Source organism: Chrysochloris asiatica, unplaced genomic scaffold (assembly GCF_000296735.1).
Source record: "Chrysochloris asiatica unplaced genomic scaffold, ChrAsi1.0 scaffold00179, whole genome shotgun sequence".
NCBI classification, from domain to species: Eukaryota; Metazoa; Chordata; class Mammalia; order Afrosoricida; family Chrysochloridae; genus Chrysochloris; species Chrysochloris asiatica.
This window is the reverse complement of record NW_006408697.1, coordinates 4,504,589-4,507,696: the sequence shown is the minus strand read 5'-3', so window position 1 is coordinate 4,507,696 and position 3,108 is coordinate 4,504,589. Positions and strand designations below refer to the sequence as shown.

The 3,108-nt window shown below is 39.9% G+C and overlaps 1 pseudogene; it reads left to right on the top strand.

Annotated features, from left to right (window-relative positions):
* Positions 1-3,108, top strand: part of LOC102826566 — a 79,343-nt pseudogene that overhangs the window by 58,964 nt on the left and 17,271 nt on the right.

Sequence of the window (3,108 nt, the reverse complement as noted above, 5' to 3'; positions counted from 1 at the left end):
ATATTCTTTGCTTTCAGCCAAGATCCACCGGACATCAGCAATGATATCTCTTGTTCCCCGGCCTCTTCTGAATCCAGCTTGAACCTCTGGAAGTTCTCTGTCAATGTATGATTGTAGCTGTTTATGTATGACCTTTAGCAAAACTTTTCTCGCTTGAGATACCAAAGAGATTGTCCAATGATTTCCGCATTCCGTTGGGTCACCTCTCTTTGGAATGGGCACAAATATGGATCTCTTCCAATCAGTCGGCCAGATAGTTGTCTTCCAAATTTCATTATGGGTATAGTTTTCTAAATTGACAGACATATTGGCTTGCAGAGTCTCGTGCTAGACACTGAATTAAATCTGTTTCTCTTTTTCACTTCCTGGTTTCAGGATCTGTGCTTACCAATTTCTTCTGTTCTCTCATCATCAATTCATTTACATTTAATGTGATTTTGATCTATTTAGCTTTCCATCTCTTTGTTGTTGTTGGGTGCTGTTGAATTGGTTCTGACTCATAGTGACCCTGTGTACAACAGAATGAAACACTGCTGGGTCCTTCACCATCTTCACAACTGTTGCTGTGTTTGAACCCATTTTTGTAGTCACATTGTCAATCTGTATCATTTTTTCTGACCTTTTATTTTACAAATGTCCTTCTTGAGGGACTGGTCCCTCCTCATAACATGTCCAAGGAACAAGAAGTATTCACACACTTCATGGAAAAATTCTATTATATTTTCATGCCATTTCCCCCCAAAACTTTTTAAAAGATCCCTCATAGGAAATGAAATCTTGCTGTCCTCACTTCTAAAGAGCATTCTGACTCTACTTATTCCAAGACAGACAGTTTGTTTTCCTGGCACCCCATAATACATTCAAAATTCATCACCAATACCATAATTCAAAGGCATCAATGATTCTGTTTTCCTTGATCATTGTCATTTTTGCATGCTTATGAGGCAATTGGCTTGGGTCAAATGCACCATGGTCTTCTAAGTGATATCTTGGAAGTGGATCCTCACCTTCTAAATCTGAACTTGAGTACAGTTATAAGTGGATATTTTTCCCCAAGATTTTTCATTCTCTCCAATGCTAAATGAGTTCTCATTTTGCCCATGTGTACACAGTCATGGTGTCACGCTGTAGGATAAGCCCTGGACTGCTATCCACAAGGCCAGTTGTTCAAACCCACCAGCCACTCCTCAGAAGCTCTATAGAGGGTCTCTTTGAGTTGGAACAAACTCAACAGCACCTAACAATGACAGTTTCATATAAGCTTTCACTACTGATTTATGATGCCTGTTGTTTCAGGGGTCAGTAACTATAGATGTTACTCCAGGAGCTCCCCAGGAAAACAATGGAACTCAAAGAAAGAATGATCCTGAGGAACTGAGGCAGCTACAATTAAGGTAGGGGAGCAAGACACAGCCCAGAGCATGTGCTACATAGGCAGTAGTTCAGTTGGTAATCTAAATTGAACTGGACTTACTATGTCTTATTGTCTTCTCAGTCTCACAGAATTGATGTGTACATTAAATGGCACATTTATGTGTAAGTAATTGTATGAAAAGTTTATAAAGCAAAAACCCTGAACACCAACATACACATACAGAGAACACTAACAAACACTGTAAATAGTAGGAGAAAATCTAGTCCCCAAAATCTCCTAAAGCATTTTATGAAGCTTTATTTAGTATCTATATAACTAAGCTTTTAAAATATTCTTTGTGTTTCCATAATTTTTTCTCTTTTCTAACTTTAAGAAGACTTCCTGAACTGAATCCCATTTATCAGCAACTGTGTTCTGTATTTAGTGATTCTATTTGCTTTCCTTTGATCTGAAGCTTTTCTGAAGCCCAGCAGCAGCTGTGCAACACTAAACAGGAGGTGAATGAATTAAGGAAGCTGCTTGAAGAAGAACAAGGCCAAAGAATGGCTGCTGAGATGGCACTCTCCATGGCTGAGGAGCAGATGAGGAGGTAAATGGCGGAAAGTGGAAACCTGGACTCGCCCTGATCATTTTTGACCATACATGATAAAAAATATGTGCTCATGCACATCTTAATGGCAAGACTTTGGGCCTCATTTCTATCAGCACAGCAGTTAGCTTAGGGTCATGTGGTCATCCAAGAGCAGTGCACTTTTGGGGCCTTGGAGGACCTTACTTTCCAAAGCAATTGTTTTTGGAGTGTAATAATAAATACCGTTCACTAAAAGTTTATTTCACATCTGCTGCCTCGTAAGGTTATTGTTGAGATAAAATAAGATCTATTCCTTAGCTCATTTTTGTTGTTGTTGTCAGTTGCCATCGAGTCAGAACCAACTCATAGCGACTCCATGAACAGCTGAACGAAAGAATGTCTGATCCTGGGCCAACCTCACTACCACTGCCACACTTGATTCCATCAATGCTGCCATCTGGCCAATCCATCTCATTGGGGGTCTTCCTTTTTTTCTCTGACCATCTTACCAAGCATGATATCCTTCTCCAGCGCCTGGTTCCTCCTGACAATATGTCCAAAGTATGAGAGATGAAGTTTAGCCATCTTGGCCTCTAAGGTGTACTCTGGCTTCACTTCTTCCAAAACATATCTATCGGTTCTTTTGGCAGCCCATGGCACTTTCAGTATTCTCCTCCAACACCACAATTCAAAGGCATTAATTCTTCTACGATCTTCCTTATTCACTGTCCAGCTTTCGCATCCATATGAGGTTATTGAAAATACAATGGCTCAGGTCACGCACACCTTAGTCCTCAAGCTGACATCTTTTCTCTTCAACACTTTAAAAAGTTCCTGTGCAGCAGATTTGCCTAATACAATATGTCGTCTGATCTCTTGACTGCTGCTTCCGTGAATGTTGATAGGTGATCCGAGAAGAATGAAGTCCTTGAAAAATTCAACCATTTCTCCATTGATAAGAATGTTGTTTATTGGTCCAGAGGTGAGGATTTTTGTTTTCTTGACATTGAGATGTAAGCCATACCGAAGGCTTTGCTCTTTGATGTTCATCAGTAAATGTTTTAAGTACTCTTCACTTTCAGCAAGCAAGGTTGTATCATCTGCATATTGCAGGTTGTTAATGAGTCTTCCTCCAATCCTGATGCCACATTTTTTCTTCATA